The sequence below is a fragment of the Stenella coeruleoalba genome (genome assembly GCF_951394435.1).
Source record: "Stenella coeruleoalba genome assembly, chromosome: 9".
NCBI classification, from domain to species: domain Eukaryota; kingdom Metazoa; phylum Chordata; class Mammalia; order Artiodactyla; family Delphinidae; genus Stenella; species Stenella coeruleoalba.
This window is the reverse complement of record NC_137155.1, coordinates 99,819,564-99,839,350: the sequence shown is the minus strand read 5'-3', so window position 1 is coordinate 99,839,350 and position 19,787 is coordinate 99,819,564. Positions and strand designations below refer to the sequence as shown.

Below are 19,787 nucleotides of genomic sequence, written 5' to 3'. Positions count from 1 at the left end.
TGCTTCCAATGCAGGGGGCGCAGGTTCGACCCCTGGTTGGGGAACTGAGATCTCACATGCCGTGCAGCACGGCCAAAAATAAATAAATAAAATGAAAAATAAAGTGGCTCTTCCTAAAACAAAAAAATTCCCTCTGGCTGAAACCCGAGTAGTGGGCCCTGACTAAGCTGGTCACCCCAGTCTGTGTGGCTCCTGAGAGCTCTCGGCCTCCAGCCTGGGTCCCTGAGCTCTGCGGTTGGCTTCTGTGCACACTTCTCTGTTATCCAGGTGTGAGCGGGCAGGCAGTCTTGAGTCTCAACACCAGGACTGCTCCCTTCCAGATCTACCCGCTTCTCTACACTAGAGGGCTCGGAACAACAGCTGTGAACCCACCCTCCCTCCTCCAAGCTCCGCAGCCTGCCGGGTGCCCGGCCAGGCTTTAGATGGGCCTTTTCACAAAGCGCTTGGCACAGGGAGCGGCCCGGGCTTTGGAAAAGGCGATGGGCTCTCCTCGTTACAAAAGTCGTCCTGATGATGTGCTGATCCCTTAAGTTTTTCTTGCCAGCAGCTTAACCACGACAGTGGAAGCAAAGCCAAGTCCAGTTTTTCTCTGGATGTCAATCAATTCTTTTCCACGGTCCCTGACATCGCCTTTGCAGGCCGTTCCTCTTCCTCTCTGTTCAGCTAGAGGAAGAATAACCACTATAGTGGGTAAGAGCTTGGGTTTAAATCCAGGTCTGCCACCCACTAACTGTGTAGCCTTGGGCAAATTACTTAACCTCTCTGTGCCTTAGTTTTGTCACCTGTAAAATGGGATTAATAGCACCAACTCTTCCCCAGCTTCAGATCTCCCTGACTCCTCACCTCCAGACAAAACCCAATGCCTCGGTGTGCAGCCCAGGGAGCCCCCCTCCCTGTCTCCACTGTATCTGGAGCACCCGCTGTCTGCTTCTGGGCAAGACAGGTGCACACACTCGACCTTCCTTGGTTCCCAGAACAGATTTATTTATTTATTATTTATTTATTTATTGCCTCTACGTACAGATGAGGAAAGCAAGCTTAGATGGTTAAGAAACGTGCCCCAAACCTCAGCCAGTGGGAGGGACAGTTACGTCAGCAGTGTCTGCAGGACCCGAAGCCCTTCGTCCACAACCCGCACCCTGAGGTCTCCACATGCTCCAGGCCAAACCAAACTTGTTGCAGTTTCCAGAACATTCCATGCTGTTTCCTTCCTGTTTTTTTGCCTATACACTGTTCTCCCTGTTGCATTTTGAGAATTATGAGTAAGCGAGTTTGGCAAAAGCAAGTGGTGTGGACGTGCCAGAGTACGGAGAGTAGACAGGAGGGTGGAAGCAAGGGACGACAGGAGGCAATCCAAGCTGTATTTAGGTTTTTGAGACGGGGTGGGAATACACCCCCGTGCCCTCCCGTTCCTGAAGGGGGTGCTGTGGCTTTCTACTTGGGATCAGGACACCAAGACCTGTGGTTTCAACATTTCAGGCTGAGGCTGGAAAGTGCACACAGCAGGCCTGCATCTCGTGGACTTAAACCGGGCTTAGCCTGGCACAGAGCCGTTGTCACGGCGACGCATCATTACCACGGCGCTACTGAGAGTGGGAATAACCGCCCAGTCACTGACCATCGATCTGCACATCTTTTGTTTCTTCCCCCACAAAACATTTCCCTTCAAGACAGGTCCATACATGAGAAACCACTTCAGGCTGACGAGAGTCAGAACCCCCAGCATAAATCTATCTTCTCTGCTGGGGCCAAGGGAAGAAATGGGGAGAATTTGCTACCAAAGGTGGCTTATGACAGGGGCCTAACAATTTACATCCCAGGAGCCCGTGCCCCTGCCCCTTGGCTCAATTTCAAATCCCAGTCACTGATATTCCCACTTCACCTCCCGACTTCCTGATGCTATCTCAGGCCTGGCTTCTCCAGGGTCTGTCCTCACTCTACCTGAGAGTACAGCTCTGAAAAAACAGTTCCCACAATTTCACAAGTCTTATCGTTTATCCCAACCACACTATTATTATCATTAATGATAAGACTATCATTATTATTACTATTATTACCCTTCCTTCAAGGCTCAGCTCCGATTTTCAGGAAGCACTCCCAGCACTAAAAGTTAGTAATAATACGTGTGGAACCTAACCCAGGTCTTCTTCCTCCCTTCCTTTTCCCCCAGAGCTCTTGGTCTGTATCACATTTACTCATTCAACAAACACTTATTGACCATCTACAAAGTGCCAGGCACTGTACTAGGTTCTGGACACTGAACAGAATAAACGTCTGTTTGCATACAATAAACACAATACATAAGTAAACTATGCAGTCTATTAGGAAGGGAACATATGCCAAGGAAAAAAATGAGCAAAGAAGGGAGATGTGGCATGCCCAGAAAGTGGATTTCAATGTAAAAAAGGTGGCCTACGAGGCACTCACTGAGTGCATTTGAGCAGAGAGCCAGAAGAAAGGGGAAACTAGATCACTGGGATTTCAAGAAAAATGACATTGCAGGCAGACAGTAGCCAGTGCAAAGGCCCTGAGGCACAAGGGCATCTGGCCTGTTGAGCACAGCTGGGCGCACAGCCGGCTGGACCAAGGTCAGGAGGGAGTAAGTGGTGGGAGATGAGGCCAGACAGGAATGGAGGTCTTGTAGGTCACTGTGGGTCCATGGGCTTTTGTGTGTGTGAGATTGGAGACTCTGGGGGTTTTGGGCAGAGGGTCACTCTAACTGATGTTTTGAGAATAGATCACAGGGGCTGGGGGTGGAAGTAGAAACCAGTTACCAGGTGACAGATGATCCAGTTTGGAGCAGACTGACACTAAGGAGGTGGTGAGAAGGGGGTGTTCTGGCTGTGCTCTGACGGTAGGACCACCTGGATTTGCTGATGGGTTCGGAAGTGTGTATGGAGAAAACAGGCACAGACAGCTCGGTTTCTGGCTTGAGTAACAGGAAGGCTGCAAGGCTGTGGTGAGAAGGGAAGACGGTGAGGAAGAACAGCTTAGGGAGCGGGAGGGGGACTTACGCTCGGGGGTGTTCAGTTTGAGACCTGCGTCTATGAGACCCACAGAGGAGACGTCAGGCAGGCGTTTGGATCTGTGCGTCTGGAGTTCACGGAAAGAGGTCCAGACCAGAGGCATCGTGATGGGACTCATTAGGGAACCGATGATTTCTAAAGCCACAAGACAGGATGAGCACACAAGGGAGAGGAGGTCCCAGGATGGAGCCTTGGGCCACCAGCATGAGTAGATCAGGAGGGACAGTCACGGAAACCAGGAAAAATAGCCATGGAGGTAGAAGGAAAGCCACAGCATGATGTCAGCAGAGGAAGGAAGTGTTTTGAGGAAGAGGGAGACAGTCAGTGCTGCCGGGAGCTGAAGAAGATGAGGCTGGGGACCGAGGTGATTCAGAAACACGGCAGCCCAGAGCTTCAGGGCAGTGTTGGCTCCAAAGCCAATTGCAGGAGGGTCTGAAGAGGAAAATCAGGGGAAAAGGGGGGACAATAAGGCTAGCCAGCTTTTTGGAGGGTCTTGGTTGGAAAGGGCGTTAGACAAGCGGGCAGCTGGAGGGGGACCTGGTGGGAAGGTGGCGGTGGTGAGAGCGGCCGGGAAAGCACATTCCTGGCGGGGCTGCAGATTCCCAGGAGCTTCAGGTCTCCCGATGCCTGGGTAGGACTCCAGGCCGATGAGGTCAGAATCTTGGGGGCCCCTTGTTCTTTTTTCAAAAGCTTGTCAGGTGATTGCAACCTGTAGCCAAGGTTAAGAAACAACGCACTAGAAACGTTGACGGAGTGGGAAAGGGAGGGAGTCATTGCTTGAGTAGAGGACGGGGCGTCTGGTGAAAAGAAGAGGGTGTCTTTCACGGGGGGAGTGGGCCTGGTGTGCCTCTGTGGGTGTCATCGCCGGAGGCAGCATGGTGGGAGTTCCCTTCTGAGTGTCCCTTTTTCGGAGAAAGAGGTGAGAGGTTATCAGGGGGAGTGAGAGCGGAGGGGAGTGTTGGAGGCTCGAGGAGGGTGAAAGGAGAGAGAAGGCACCAGGGAAGTGTCCCGTGGTCCCAGGCAGCACCTTTAAGGGCCTCTTAAGCTTGTGGTCAGTAACTGAAAGTGCGACCACTCAGCCTGGTGACCCTCTCCCTGCAGCGCCACGGTCTGGGCACCTGCTCTGGGGCCAGCAGACCCGACTGAAGTCCTGGCTCTGCCACGTGGTGCTGTGTGGCCGTCTTATTTAATGTCCCGCAGTCTTCATTCCTTTGCTGTGAAATAGTGACAGGACCTTTCGCCGAGGAATGTGTTAGAGGTGAGAGGTCATTGCAAGCACCTGGTCCCCCTTAGGCACATCGTCATCATAAACGTCAGCTCCTGCTGTAATGGCCAATTACTTCCGCACGGGCTGCAGCCTCTCCAAAGAGCCTGGCTGATCTCCTCTTTGGACGGTGGGGCCTGTGCTTTCTTCTCCGTGTCCTTCAGAGAACATGTTATGTGCCGGCCACATGGAAATCACTCAGTCAATAAATGCCCTTGGCAGAAAAATTAACTACTTCGTGAGCATTCGTCACGGTATAAGCTCTGAGATCACTGAAAGTAAGAAGACGGCAAAAGCAAGGTGCAGGTACAGTCTGTTTCCCCAGCCCAGGCAGACCTCGGAGATACTGCAGGGTGGGTTCCAGACCACAGGAAAGTGAGGTATGCCTGTATTCTCTCCTCTACAACCCTCCCCATTTAACTACTGGGATTCTGATCATCTCTGCAAAGTTATAAATAAAATGCATGGTCCACACGTCTTCTACTTACAAGAAAAACATCAGTTCACGTACAACAAAAGCACACATATAACACGGCCATTAAAAGAAGGATGAGAAACGTGACTGGACAACCTGACAGGGGACAGACCAGAGACCCCACGGGGAGCCACGCGTCTTCACGCTGGGCTTCCTGAGGTTGAGCAAGTGCGCCTGTTTGAAGACAGCACTCCCGATTCTGCAGGCGGTATCTTCATCTGGCTGAAATGATTTTTTTTCTCTCTCTATGTTTCAGAAAATGGCACGTTTTCAGAGCCCTTTAAGACACAGCTTCCTCTGGGCTGGGAGGTGGTCGCTGGTGACAGCACAAGAGCCCGGGTGCTTTCACTCTCTGCCCCCAAAGCCCACTAATGGTGAAACAGAGACGGCTGGGGGCCCCCTATTCCTGGGCTAATAAGCAGTGGCCTCATGGGAAAGGGGTGCTGACTACCCTATTGCCGAAGGGTAGGAAGGAGGTGAAGGTCAGGCAGGTATCAGGGGCCCTGCCAGCCAGCTTCCAGGTCTGCCTGAAGCGTAGGGCTGTCCCTGGTGAGGAGCCGCAAAGACGTACGGGGAGAGGCCAGCCTGGCACCATTCAACGGGATGCCATGTCCGCCGCAGATTCTGTGATCAGAGGGTCAGGGACCTCGGGCTGAGCCCCCCACCTGCTCCCACGCTGTCAGCTCGTGGGCCTTTGCTGCTGCCCACGGGCCCCTGACATGTCCATTCCAGCAGCACAAAGAAGCAAAGCGTGACATCGTCGTGCAAGAATGTGGGTCCTTCCTCCCACGGGCTTCTCTGTGCGTGGGACCTAACAGTGATGATAAGATGCTCATATTAGTAGAGGGCTTCATGCCCTACAAACTGCTGTTACATGTACTTCCTCCTTCAGGTCTCAGAATAACGGGCCAGGTGGGGCACACGCCCACTGTCCGGGCGAGGAAGCTGAGGCAGGGGCGGCCCACGGTGCCGGCAGGGTGGGGGTGGACAGGGGGCCTCGAATCCAGGACCCAGCTTGCTGCGGGGAGGGGTCGAGGCAGTGTGTCAACGGCCGGCCGGCAGCGGAGGGGGCCGGGGCTCGCGGGCTCAGCATCTTCCTCACTGGAAAGGGGTGATTAGAGCAGAGGGCCTCCGAGTCCCCCGGGGTTCTGACGCCCCGGGATTCTGTGACAAGGATTATTCTTACACACTCAGCTCACACGTCACAGGTCGGGATGAGTTCTCGGGGAGGCACCGTGCAGCCATCAGGCGCCACGAGGGCACAGCTCTCCCCGCGACCTGCCAGGTTTCACGGTGTGGCACGAGGGCCGCTAGTTCTGTGGCCTCAACTGGAGATGAGCCACATTGAGCCCTCATTAAAGTGGAAGCTTATGGGTATAAATGCAGCTGTGGCAACGTCTGATGCAAATTTACATGTGGAACGGGTCCCCCTGTCTCTTTTCCCTGCATTAACTTTCACGTGGCAAGGTCTGGAATCTAATTTTCTTTTTCTGCTGAGAGCTGCTAAAGGACTTGGGGAGCTCGAGGCTTGGGTGGGTGTAAATTCTGCTCAAATCCCCAACTGACTGTCTTCTTGTAGTTTTTGCTTTAGTCCGGCTGGTCAAATCACAGACGGTCAAGGCCTTTGAGACAGAGAGACTCCCGACATTCACAACAGAACGCGGCAAAGCTGCTGTCCATCTAGAGTTGGGAGATGGATGCAGTTGGGTCCCAGACAGCCGGTTTTGTACGAGGCCTGCACCCCGGAGGTCTGGCTGCCGTTCCAGGCAGGCCCTAAAGACCGTGTGTTGAGGCCTGCTGTGTGCTCGACTCTGAAGTTGGAGGTTGACTCCAAAAAAATTAAGTCAGTCTTGAAAAAATACAACAGATAAACCTTTCGGCAAACAATAGGAAGCAGCAGTTGCCTAAAATCTTTTTTTTTTTTTTTTTTGCGGTACGCGGGCCTCTCACTGCTGTGGCCTCTCCCGTTGCGGAGCACAGGCTCCGGATGCGCAGGCTCAGCGGCCACGGCTCACGGGCCCAGCCGTTCCGCGGCATGTGGGATCTTTCCGGACCGGGGCACGAACCCGTGTTCCCTGCATCGGCAGGCGGACTCTCAACCACTGCGCCACGAGGGAAGCCCTGCCTCAAATATTTTTATGGAGCAAGGTAAGATATACAAGTGCGTCCACCAAGGTGGTTTATCATTAAGTGCTAAGGGGCGTGGCACAGCCCATAAGTGAGGGTCTGGGCTGAGCGATAGGGCTCCAACATGTCTCTCTGGGGACACGATTCAACCCACACAGCCTGCTTATGGTCACAGAGCCCGTAAGAAGAACCCACTGTGGCCCAAGACCAGCTGTAGCAAGGGGCACTTACAGTCATCCCACCCTCCCTCTTCTTCATCCCCCTAAGACAAGAGGCCCAAGGAACCACGGGGCAGCTGCTCCCCAAACAAGCACAGAGAGGTGAGCTTGTGCGGTACAAGGCGGGATGCGGTGGCCATGGAGGTGACACCCAACTCTCCTTCCAAAGGACCTGGGCCAGAGGCACCCCTGATGGACGGCTCCAGACCCCCCCACCTCGGGGTCTCCACTGCGTTTGTCCCGAGGCCACGCTTTCCCCAGGCTGTCCCCACGGAGTGACAGAACATGTGGGGTTCTAGAGCTGCCCGTCCCTGCTGGTCAGTTTTCCTCTGACTGCTGACTTTTGCTTGGAGACTCCCCAGCTGGTCTGGTCAGACTTTCCCAGAACCGTGTGGCCTGAGGCTTTTCCCACCCAAACCTGCCTTCCCACCCTCCGTCCACAGGTGTCAGACCTACACCTGGTCTGAGGCTCTCCCCGCCCACCCCTGCTCGTTGCCCTGTATCCTTCGCAGGCATTTCCCCCCTTACACCTCTTGCGTGTCTAATCCCGTCTTGGCATCTACCTCCCCAAGGATTCCAAGAGAAACAGGAGCCTCTGAAGTTGTCCGTTTCTTTGTACGAACGGGAGAGAGAGAGATGAACTGAGTAATCCCTGGGATGCTAGTAATGCCGCCTGAGACTGATCCCGTTTGTCATTAATAAGGGTCAGGGAGAGCAAAATTCACAGGCTACTGAGATGTGGACAGAGACTGTGATAAAGGAATTTCACTTTGACCTGCAGCAGAAATTCCCACTGGATTCTTTGTGCCTCTTCTATATACTAAGGATTTTGCTTGGTACTTTCACAAATATGCCATCATGTTTACTCACATTGAGACTTTTTGCTCTTTGCACCTCACAAACTGGCCCTAAATTAATTTTAAAAATAGTTCCCAAATATTTGAGCCATGGGAAAATCATTAGACTAAATATAGAGCTTCCCAATGGACTATTATAATACCATTATTTGTGTCTGTTACCTCGCTCTCAAGGAGAGTGGAAGAGTGATGGAATACAAGGCAGGGTATTTTGTGATCTCATGTAGCCCTAGGACCAGCCATTTTGTGAATCTGAATTTACAAACAGAAAGAGATATTAGGATTAAAAAAAAAAATGAGGATGTGAGTAAACCAGAGGAAAGTAGGTTCTTTTGCATCAGATCTTAGAAATTCTCTGAACTAGCAATCTGACCATTTCTATCAGCTCAACAACCTTGTTTTCTTCTCATTACTCAGTCCATCCCCTAGCCTGGAGGTATCTGGTTACAGTACCACGGAAGTTTAACCAAAAATAAAGAGAACTGAATTATGCCTGTCAAAGCAAATGACCAGCATACACTTGATGGTGCTGGGTCTTAGCTTCTGTAATCACTACTTTTTTCTTGCTCAGGTAACTTGAAAAATTACTAAGGGACATCAATAATCCCAGTCATCAGTATACTTTAATCAGGCTTTCTCCAATTACAAAGGGAAAACTTCTCCTCCTACAGAAGATTTACACACTCCAATTCCATAAACACCCATCATAGATCCTCATCTGAACCCCCATAGTAACAAGAATACCCAATGCCTCTGCTTGAGTTGAGCCTCTGAAAATGGCCCTGGCAACCCACAAGCACTGTGTGGAGTGTTACAACTGCCGAGACTTGCCTTCCTGCAGATACTCAGAATGGGCTTGGGGATATATACCCTGGGGCTGCAGGCCCTCTGAGAGATCCCAGGTCATGAGGGCCAGGGCTACCTGACCACAACGAGGAACGTGTCAGGGGTGGCCGAGGGGCAGAGAGGTTGTGCTGTGACAGCTAAGTAACAGGTACTGGTATTAGTTACAAACGCTGCTTACACGGCCTTCCTTTGCTCCCCTCCTCCCTTCCTGCCTCTCTTTTCCTCTCCTCACCTTGCTCTACAAAGAATAACCTACAGGGGGACCAAAACAATACAACAAGATTAAGTTAATTAAAAGTGAGAAGCCTGTCAGTGAGGACTCTTGCCTCGCAAGAGACAGAAATCCAGCTGTATCTTAAGAAAAGACACAGGGAGAGGGAGGAGGAACTGGTCTTAGGGACAATGGGGACCAAGGCTTCCATGTTCTCCCCATCCTACTTCTCTCTCAGTGCTGTGTTCAATCTCTCAGGCTACTGTCCTTCAATCGGGGTCAGCTCCAGTTAGAATCCCAGGGAAGGGCTCTGATTGGCTGCCCAGGACCACTCCCCCAAGAGGGTGCTTATGATTGGCTGAGCAGGTGGGCAGGGACCAGAACACTGAGTCAGAGGGGCTGCCTCTACCCCCTCAGCTGCCCCTGGACCTATGGCAACTTTGGAACAGTGCTTCCGGGAAATGAGCTCTCCTCTGGGGTGGGCGTCACCTCTGAGGGCAGGCCAGATGGACTTGAGAGGGTTACAGGGCGTGTGCCCAGGAAATTATGGACTTTTTGCAATTTTCCAGAGGAATTCAGGAAAGCAAACAGCACTGACCGTGCCACCGCCATGTGCCTGCTTTGGGGACTGACATGGAGAAAAGAATGGAACTTTTTTTTTTTTTTTGAGGCTTTAACGTTTTTATTTAGGAAAAGACTGAATCTGAAACTATAATGGTTCAATCTAAAGCATCCCTTTTTCAAGTGGAGTCAATTTATGTAAAATATTTTTTCTTGTCTATAAAAAACAAACTGAACAGTATTTTGATTATGAGGAAATACAGACATGTACTTCATAAAAGAAATAGGATGCTATCTATCATAAAAGAAATACGATGCTCTTTCCCTTCCCCTCTTGCATCTCCCATGCATGGGGCTTACACTCCCCCAGGCATTCTAATGCCTGCATTTCGAGGTGGTTACAAAGTTGCCTGCAGATACTCCACCAGGGAGTGGCAGAGGCAGGTCTGACTCCAGAGGCCGTGCTCCTCCCACCTCCCTTCCCTAAATATGACCGAAAACCCTAGTAGCCATAGAAAAACAAATCGATAGAACAAACTATACAAAAAGGAGCCAATCTTGCATGAAAAAAGGGCAAGATAAATGAAGCCAAAAGGTCAATAAATAGACTGGGAAGAAATGTTTGCAATCCACAGTACTGACAAGGGGCAAATTTTTGCAATATATATGAAGGGTTCCTACAAACCGACAAGGCAGGAGAATGGACAAAGAGCACAGACAGATAATCACAGAAAGGGAACCCTGAAGGAAATACGAATGTACAAAGCCGTGTTCATCCTCATTCATAACACGAAAAAGGCACAGTAAAACTCCAAAGAGACACTATTTTCACCACAGATATGAAAATATACCGTATCGGAGAGGGCCTGGGCAGGCAGGCGTGGGCATACACTGGTGGTGGGAGCGAAGACCACTCAACCTCTGAGAAGGACCAATTTCCGGCCTATGGAAATGAACCAGGTACACACGCTCTGCCCCCGCAGCTCCCATCTGAGCACGTGCCCTCAGACCCCCGCCAAACGTGGGAAATGACATACGTGCGAGCATTCCAGCCCTGGAAGCGGCCTAAATTTCCATCAGGAGGGGACAGCTCAAGTACACCTAATGTAATAAATAATAAATCATAATCACGACAGATCGTGTAACGTTTATACAACGGGATAGTATGCGGCCGTTCCCAAGGACGACGCAGCTCCGTCAGCAGATACGCGCAATCCTCCAGACGCGTCCCCGAATTAGAAGCCACACACGGCGCTCTCCCACTTGTGGGGGGAAACGTCTGCACGAGCCACCCTCCCGCTCTCCTGCGGGAGGCTGCACACCTTTCCCCTCTCCTCAAACCCCCCACACCTCTCCCTCCATCCGCTGGTGGCATCGTTTCCTATCCCTGAGGAAACCTGAAGTGGTCAGGAAGACCCCACTCCCTGCCCGCAGGCCCGCGTGCTCCCTCTGCCCCTCCTGTCCCACGATGGGCTGTCCTCTACTGGCACGCCTCACCCCTCCGGCCTGCCCCAGGATTTCGCTACTGAAGTTTCTCCTTCTCTTTTCTGCATCCTCGATTCCTTCCCCTGACGGTGACAGGGTCATGACACTGGCAGATGAACATGCTGTAACATCCCCCTCCTTAAAAATGAGACAGCCCTCTCCCGACCCACATGCCTCTCTTGCACTGCCCCGTTTCTCCGCTCCCCTGTAAGCGAAGCTCCCGGGAACAGCTGTCCGCTTTGTGCCACGTCCACTGCCCTGTCCCTTGTGAACCCGCTCCACAGGGCTGCTGCCCCGGCCACTCCTCGCCCATGTCAAGGCTGCCGGCGGCTCCATGTCACCAAACCCCACGGTCATCTCTTTTTTTTTTTTTTTAACTTTTTAAAAAAATTGAAGCGTAGTTGATTTACAATGTCATGTTAGTTTCCGGTGTACAGCAAAGTGATTCAGCTATACATATACATGTATCTATTCTTTTTCAAATTCTTCTCCCATTTAGGTTATTACAGAATATTGGGCAGGGTCCCCGGCGCTAGACAGTAGGTCCTTGTTGGTTATCCACTTTAAATATAGCCGTGTGCACCCGCGGTCATCCTGAATACTCCTGTCACTCACAGAGCACCTACTACTCCTTCCCTCCCCAGACACTCGTCTGGTGGTCTCTGGATCCACCTCTCCTGGCTGTCTTCCTAATTCACGGCTGCTCCTTCGTGGACCCTTTGCTCACTCCTCCTTACCTCCCCAACCTCTACCCGGGGTGGGGGCACTGGTGCAGTCCTGACACCTTCTCTTTGCTGTCTACACTCGTACCTGGCTCTCTTCGCGTTTCATGGCTTGAAATGCCAGCCTTTGGTCGATGACTTCCAAATGCATATCTCCAGCCAGATGTCTCCCCTGTCGCTCTGGGATTTTCCCTCAGGTGTCTGGCATCTCAGATTCACTACAGCCAAAAGCAGACTCTCTACCTCCCAGCCCCTCCCGGGAGACGGGATCGTTCCACTTGCTCAGGCCCAAAACCTCAGAGCCACACAGGGCACTCTTTTCTCTCAGACCCCCACATCCAATCTATCCGCAATTCTGGGGATTCTGTCTTCAAAATAGATTTGGAAGCAACTACTCACCACCCTGCCGCTCCCGCCGTGGTCGGAGCCACAGTCGTCTCCGGCTTGAATGGCAGCGATACCTCCGCACTATGCCGCCCGGCTCCCTACTTTCACTCTACAACCTGTACACGTGGCGGCCGGGCTGACCCTTTAAAACTCAAACTCAATCTTGTCCTTCTTCTAGTTGACATTATCCCATCTCACTCAGATAAAAGTCCCCAAACACTAGTCCACCTGTCCTCTTGCCACCTCTGGCCACACTGCCCTCCAGACCCTTCCTAGCAGCCTCCTCCCCAGCTCTGCACCTCGTTCAGCCCCTCAGAGCCGCCAGATTTCTGCTCAAATGTTCAGGGTCAGAGCCCTAGTCGGGGCGGCCTGGCAGAAGCTGGGCCCGCGGAGGGAGGGTCTGTCTGGTGGAGTGGGAGCCACAGGGGAAAGAAACACTGCAAGATGCTGCCCCAGGAGAAACAAGGGAAGACGAAATCCCTGGGGTCCTTCCTCTTCCACTCCTCCAGACCCTCATCTCCCCGACTGTCTCCCACTGGCCAAACCTGGCCAGACACCAGTTGGCCAAAGATCCTGGGACTGCAGTTCCTGGCAACACAGAGCAGGCAGGACAACAAACATCTGAGAGCAGAGGCAATGACCCCCCAAAGAGCACCCCCACTAGAAAGAGCAAGTCTCCAGACAGGCTGAAAAATCAGTCCCTGGTGAAGGAGTGATTAAACAACACAATGCTCTAGCTGTATCCGTTCTTAGACTTGCAACGGTAAACAAAAGATTTGGAACCAGCGATCCTGTCCTATGGAGATGTAGGGTCTCCTTGAAGCTCGGCTACAAAGAGCTGCTCTCCTGGCCTTCTAACCACGAGAGTCACAGACAATGCGTCGCCCTCAGCGTGTGTGCCCTGGAGTCTTGGCTGTGAGCCCGCACTGCCCCAAGCCTGCACTGCATGCCAGGGCTTTGGGAGAAGCTGGTGCACCCACCTCCACCAGATGCTGGGAAGTCCTGGACCATGGGTGAATACGCTACAATGGCAGGAAAATGTTCTCTCAGGCTGGTCAAAGAACAATGAACACTGTAATTACACCTTATTTTTTGACCTAGAGGGTAAAGAGCCACAATGAGCGGGGAGAGGAAAAACAAGCCAGGCCTCCAGCACTGTGATGCTCTTGGGAGCGTGTGTTGCAATGAACTAAAATGAGCTGACGCACAGCATTTTAGTCAGAAAATCTCTCTCTCCCCATCCTCTCCCCATCCTCTCCCAAGAGCTCATGCAATTCTTAGGAGTTATATTTAGGAACATTTTACAAAGTGCTGTTCTGACCCACATGGCACAGGGAGGGTTGTCAAAAACCACTATGTCCTTGAGAGCCTACTGCCTGTCCGTCCAGAGCCCTTGAACGGAGCCTCTTGTGGGCTCTGTCTGTGCACCAAATGGGCACTTATCAATTACAGTATAAAGTGCTAAGGTACAAGGACGGGAATAGAGGCTAGCAAGGTCGAGCATGGGTTTAACTCTGGGTGTGGCTGGGCCCTCGTGGGAGGGACACTCTGAGAGCCGGGATGACAACTGTGCATGTTCAATGGGGCTCAGAAGTCAGCAGATCCAAGTCTGTACACACCTACAAATCCAGGACATGACCTGGTGCCCTGCTCCCCAAACGTGGCCAATCCCTAGGAACTGTAAATATATTTTTTCTGGAATCTTGTTGAAAAGCTGTAACTGGCATTCTTTTTTTTTTTTTCTTTTTTTTCTTTTTTTTTAAAGTATACCTTTCAGCACTTTTTTTTCCCTTTGGCCACACCACACAGCATGCGGGATCTTAGTTCCCTGACCAGGGATCGAACCCATGCCCCCTGCAGTGGAAGCGTGGAGTCTTAATCACTGGACCGTCAGGGAAGTCTCTGTAACTGGCATTCTCAAGGCCAGGTCTGGACATCACACAGAGGGATGGTAACGACGGTGCTGGTAAGCGCCCTCCCGTACAAGTTCACGTTCAGTTTGAACGGCAATATATGAACTTGGGCCCAGTCTAACAACCAAAGTAATTTTATTCGTTGGGAAATTACTACAATTAATGTGCAATATTTAATCACGTCTGAAATAGACGGGTGAGAGGTCAGGAAGTCAGTCATGAGCCATCGTCAGATAACAGTGGTACGTGTTCCAAATTTCCCAGAGTTCCTCTGTCTGCTTCTGGCACGTTCAAAGCTCAGAACTAAGTTGAGAACCAACAGACACAGACCTCTAGTCAAATCCTGCAGCCCAGGGAGCCCAAACCCATTACCCGGATGGGAGGTTATGCAGAGCAGCCATTGGTGGAACCAAGGACTTTCCTCCCAACTAATGCTGTTTCTGTGTTGATCACCCTCAGTCAAGGAAGGGAGCATAACGGCTGGGATTACCTATCCTTTTATTCAGCAAACCGACCCCTCCCCCTGCCCAGTGCTGGGTGGCCACACAGACCCTGCTTGCTGAACCTGTCATTCTTTAGAACTGCCGGGTGTGTGTGCAGACACAGAGCTGATCAAGACAGCAGGCTACTCTCCAGAGAAAAGATGGGAATGACAAGTCTGCCCTTGGGAGAGTATTGCCACAAGAGTTTACCTTTACCTTAATCCAAAGTACTTCTTAGATTCCATGATCGGGACTGCCTCGTGGTCAACTGGTGTTATGGGTGAAGAGCAATCTGGAACACAGAGAGAGAAATGGCTTGCGTGGGTCCCCCCCCAACCCAGAAAATCAAAAGGGACCCAGGAAAGGGCTGTCAGGAGAGGTACTGGTCCGGAGCACCTGCCTCCACTTCCCCCCATGGATGGGTATTCATGGTTCCATTTGCACCAGGGAGCACAAGCTGTCACAAGGTTACACAATCAGTGGCCAAGTTTAAAGGGAGATAAAAACCGGAATGTGACCCTCAGTCTGGTTTTCATGATTAGATAACGCCCTCTTCGCTTGATAGCCCACGAGCTATCAGAGCGTTTACAGAGTCGAGTCCAAGCCTCATGGTTTCCTTGTCCCAAGAGTTGCTTTCTTGCACAGAATTGAGTCGCTGGTGTCCTGACTACATAGACCACTGTTTTCCCCTCAACTCTATGTCACAGGCACAGAGACCAAGGCAGCTAAGATGTTCAATCATTTGTCCAAGGTCACCCTGACTGAAGTTCCTCAATAATGCTGTCAGCCTTGTGCAAAGCTTTTCAAAAGGAGGGGCCACATTTTTTAAATGTCATTCCAGAGGACACAACAAATTAAGATCAATGGACAGAAGTTAAATGGATTACAAAGCACTCTGACAGCTAGTCTCAGTTTCCCTCATCTGTAAAATGCCTAGGAGAGTTTTCTTAGGGGATTTTAATAGAAATTAGGTAAGATAACTAATATGAACTACCTAATATAACGTCTGGTATGTAATAGGTAATCAAAAAGTTAATTCCTTTCTTCTTCCTGACAGTGGAACATATCACCACTGAATACAGGAATTCACCAGACACAGATGTCTCTCTACAGACCCTTGTTCGCCAAGATTCCTTCTAACTGTAACATTCCAAGTTTATAGGGCAGACTTTAAATCTATGAGCGCAGCACAAATTCTAAGACTTTCTAAGTTGTCAATGCTCTACTAAGATGACTCATGGTTTCCAGAGTCATTTTCATTTATATGGGATATTAATAGACAAAATGGGAAAAAAAAAGGGGGGTGGGTGGGTAGGGACTAGTTAATCTAGAAAACTAGGCTAAGTGAAATTCATCCTGTAAATTCTTAATCCAGGGTTTCATTTATGTTGACTGTTGTACCCTGTGTATTTCACTTCTCTACCAGATTGTAGGTCCTCAGTGCAGCATTTTAAATGGTCTTCTCTGAATGAAGTGCTGCCCTGGCTGGGAAAGAGCTGGCACCATCACAGTGCACCAGTGTGATGACCAGGAGCCCTGGCGGGTACATCCAATGTCCAGGGGATGTTAGTCTGGGGTGTTAGTGGTGGTATAGCAATTACACCAATACATGCGTGGTATAAAACAGGGTTAATAACATCCTCTCCCACAGATGTATTGAAACACCCCAGCAATGGCACCTAGTAGGTGCCCTATATCAGTAACTCTATGAGGAGCCTAGACAAATGATGCCCCAAATGGACACATCTTCAAAACACCCCTTTCCCCTGAGAACCTCTGTCTTAAACCATCTGTGGGGAAGGACCAGGGGTCTTTTGTTTGCTTGTTTGTTTTAAATGCTCAGTTCATCGCGAAATGATACTTTTGAAAGGTTCAATTAAAAAAGGGATTCCTAGAGCAGTAAAATTACACAAAGAGGTACAAGATACAATCGGGACAAAACACATGTCCCCATTAAAGAGGCCTTAGAAATCTTCTAAATGCCATCCCACTCCTCTTACAGATGGCAAAATTGCTCACAGCCACACCGCAGATCAGCAGCAGTGCCGGGAGAGGACTGAACTCATTCTCTTGGAACGTGGAAGCTGGTTCCCTGACAGCCCACGGTCCTGGCTAAACCCTACTTCTCATCCTTCCATCAATCAGAAGGACAGGGCCACACTAGGGTGAGCCAAAATGAGGCCCTTGCCCTGGGTGTGAAAGTTAAGGAGTTGCCCCCAAATCAGTCATGAAGATAAATAATATTTCAATGCAATATTTTGTATAGGCAAGGCTATGCTGTGATAACAAGTAAATATCAAAATCTCAGTGGCTTTAACCCAATTCAATCAAGTCCAATTCAAGTTGAGTTGCCCTCCTCCATCTTACTGGGTGCCACCTGAAACACGTGACCTCCAAGATCATGTGGTCTCCAAGATCATGGTGGGAGGGGAAAAGGGAAATGGGGCAGACATACTAACTCTTCACTGCTTGACCCAGAAATACTACTACTAATGCTACTCGCATTTCATTGGCCAGAATTAATTACACATTCCTATCCTAACTGCCAGGGCACTGGAAAATGTAAACAATCATATAGATATTTGGTGACCACTAAGAGCCTCTGCTTGATTTGGGGGGAAAAAATTATATCTATAAACTTCATTTTATACCCCCCAAAAAATCATAATTTTACATAAAGACAGGATTGGTAACAGTGCTAAGCTGAGCAATATTGGAGCCTGAGGCAAAAGGCAAATTCAGTAACGCTGTCTTTATTCAAAATTTTTCTATTTTGTTCAGCATATATTTGATTGCATTAGTTTTGCAAAGGGAGTCATAGGTCAGGGCATTCAGAAACAGTAGACCTCAGGGGTCATTACAGAGATGCTGTGGCTTGGGCATGCCACATTTAGCTACTCGCTAACTGTGCAGGGACTTCCCTGGTGGTCCAGCGGTTAAGACTCCACGCTTCCAATGCAGGGGGCCCGGGTTCGATCCCAGGTCAGGGAACAAGATCCTGCAGGCCGCAACTAAGAGCTTGCATGCTGCAACTAAAAGATCCCGCGTGCTGCAACTAAGATCCAGCGCAGCCAAATAAATAGATAAGTAAATATTAAAAAAAAAAATAACTCTGCAGCCAGGTGAAGGAGAGAAGGGGTTTCGGAGGGCATCCCAACGCAATGTGCCCCCTCCACTCTAAGACTTCACTGCTTGGAAGATATATGATCAATGTATTAATATTTTTTCAGAAGGAAAAAAAATGGCCGGTAAACTTCTTCTGACCCCATCTATAAGAAACACACAAATTAAAAAAAAAAAAATTAACATGTGGAACCCCCAAAAAGGAGAGGGCTCTTGAAATGCAGGCAATATGGTAAAATGTTTTGATTTAAGATTCCCAGGCAGTAAAGTCTGCACTCCAACAAAACAAACTCAGAAAACAAATGAATCTTATTAATGAATGATCAGGCATATTTACTCAAATCAACTGACAAAAGTACGTATTCTAACAATCGCTAGACGAGGCCCTTCAACCATGACAGGCCTCAGGCAAAGCGTTCAGTGTGCGAAACAACAGCGGCTTCCTCATTCTGAATCCGTCCCAGGAGGGGCCTCCCAGTGGCTCCCGGACTTGCCCTCCTGGTTCTCCATCTCTCCTTTTCAAACCCGTTCTCAGGAAATGGAGTGATTTGGATGCCTTGGCAAGTAATCATTGTGATAGGGATTAACACACCAAACTGAAGAGATGAAATTTAAATGACGGTTGGGGAGTCATTTTGAATGAGTAAGGGTGGGCTTTATACCACGTCACATAGGCTGAAGGTCCACCCTTTTCTCCTTCTAACCAGTGTTTCTAGCATTTAGTGAAATAATGCAGTCAGTCTCCCTGAGTCTCCTGAAATCCTCCTGCAGGCAGCCAGTTAGAAAAAGGTCAAAGCAAGAAATGCCACACCTGTGGGGCAGGGATGGCCACTGGGTTTTTGAAGCCAGGTGCGGTCCCCTCCAGAGCACTGCGACCTTCTGTCCAGAAAGCACTACTCCGGGACCAGGAGGGTCTTCAGTCTGGCTCCATTCTGGACTGGAGAGCCGGGAGGAGGAGGAAGGCAAACCCACCAGAAACCCACCCCTCTAAACCGCGGCACCACCCAGACCGCAGGAACTCGGACGGGAGAGGGAAACAGGGAAGATGGCTGAACCAGGGTTCTTCCTGGCTGGGTGGGGGTCACCGCCTAAGGGGCGGCCCTGAAAGCGGGCTCACCCTTCTCCCCAGGAGAGAACTGTGCATATCTCCGCACCTGGACAGGAGTGAAGGCCACCTCCTCACAGACCCCAGGGCGTTCCCAAAGCGACCTGTGTCCCGTTCTTTCTCGGGTGGCCTCCCCGCCCCACCGATTCCGGGGAGCAGCAGCGCTGACGTCAGCATTCAGGTTGTTCGAGTGACTTTGGGGGCCACTCTATCCTCAGAACCTAGAGCAGGAGCGGAGGCGACTCCCGACCGAGCACTCACCTTACTCCCAGCCAGGCATGCAGGGGGCTGGGGGGTGAGGGTCGCGCCATCCTGGGGCCCACCTCGGCGGGTGGGGGGGCGCACCGCCACCCGGGAGAACGCCCCACCGGCCCTTGGCTACGGGCGGTGCCAGACGGGCAACGCGGTGGCTGAGACCGTGGCAGCACGTGGGGGACTCGCGCGGGGTTTACCGCCCTCTCCTCCACCTTTTCTTCCGCAGTCTTAGGAACCCCGCGTTCACGGCGGCGCCGGGTTGCTGACTCCGCGCCCGACACTTACCGCCGATCCCCTGGTGAACCTAAGCAAAGCCGGGTGGGGTGGGGTACGGCGGGATGGGGGTAAAAACCCGCACTCCGCCCGCTCTCATTGCGCATTCAGGTCCGCACGCCGCGGGGGAGGGCCCCGCGCCGCGGTTTTCCGAGAAGCACGTGCGGGTCAGCGCGCATCCCACAGAAACCCGCGCTTCCGCCGCGGCCGGGTCTGCGGGGCACAGGGCGCGTGTGCGTGTTTCAGGGGGTGAGGCATAAACAGACACTGGGGGACGGCATGAGTCAGGAATCATCTCGGAGCGAGTCCCGCGCCGCCGCGGCCGCAGGGGGCGGCGGGGGTCGGCGGGCGGAGCGGGAGGGCGCGCCGCACGCCGCGCACTTCCTGTTCGAGGCACGCCGCCGTCCACCGCCCCGCGAGCCTGCGTCGGTGCCAGGCCCGGCCCTTCGTTGACCCC

At 51.3% G+C, this 19,787-nt stretch overlaps 1 protein-coding gene across 4 annotated transcripts in view; it reads right to left on the bottom strand.

The window, feature by feature from the left end:
* GALNTL5 (polypeptide N-acetylgalactosaminyltransferase like 5) overlaps positions 1 to 19,450 on the bottom strand; it is a 122,736-nt gene extending 103,286 nt beyond the window's left edge. The window contains exons 1-2 of one of the 4 annotated variants that reach the window (XM_079932042.1): positions 19,343 to 19,450; positions 14,791 to 14,866 (exon numbers count right to left, since the gene is read on the bottom strand). The gene's annotated coding sequence lies outside the window, so the exon portion shown is untranslated. Of the gene's footprint in view, positions 1 to 14,790; positions 14,944 to 18,851; positions 18,955 to 19,063; positions 19,202 to 19,342 lie in introns of those variants that run through there. The other 3 variants (XM_079932040.1, XM_079932041.1, XM_079932043.1) reach the window with 3 other exon arrangements.
* Between the last annotated feature and the right edge of the window lie 337 nt (positions 19,451 to 19,787).